The sequence below is a fragment of the Etheostoma spectabile genome, chromosome 15 (assembly GCF_008692095.1).
Source record: "Etheostoma spectabile isolate EspeVRDwgs_2016 chromosome 15, UIUC_Espe_1.0, whole genome shotgun sequence".
Lineage (NCBI taxonomy): Eukaryota > Metazoa > Chordata > Actinopteri > Perciformes > Percidae > Etheostoma > Etheostoma spectabile.
In genome coordinates, this window is record NC_045747.1 from 17,791,292 (window position 1) to 17,791,769 (window position 478).

Here is a 478-nt window from a genome sequence, read left to right on the forward strand (position 1 = left end):
AATAACATCACAGAGTACGGTCTAGCTCTGCTCTTTTATGAAAAGCACATTGAGATAAATGTTGTTGTGATTTAGCGCTGTATAAATAAAATTGAATTAAAATTGAATTGAATTTTTTGGCAGGTTAAGTCAACTTCATTAAACGTTTTCCTGAGGCCTCCTAAGGGTCTCATTCAAGCTGCTGCCATGTCACCGGAACAAGAGTTAAAGAGTTTAAATATTTGAGCTGCTTTTGCACAGAAATGAGAGTGTCACTACCTGATGTAAGTCAAGTGAAGATGTGAGTTGTGCATGCGTCACCTTGTGACAAGTAGCTGCAAACAAGATGCTAATGAAACTTCTGTAATGTCAATACAGTAAAAATGGACGTACTTAACGAAGTTTGTTCACTGCTGGCTATAAGTTAGCATCAGACACAACAAAGGTTGTCAGTGGAATGTCGTTTTGAGCCAACGTTACAAATTAAACAATCATAGAT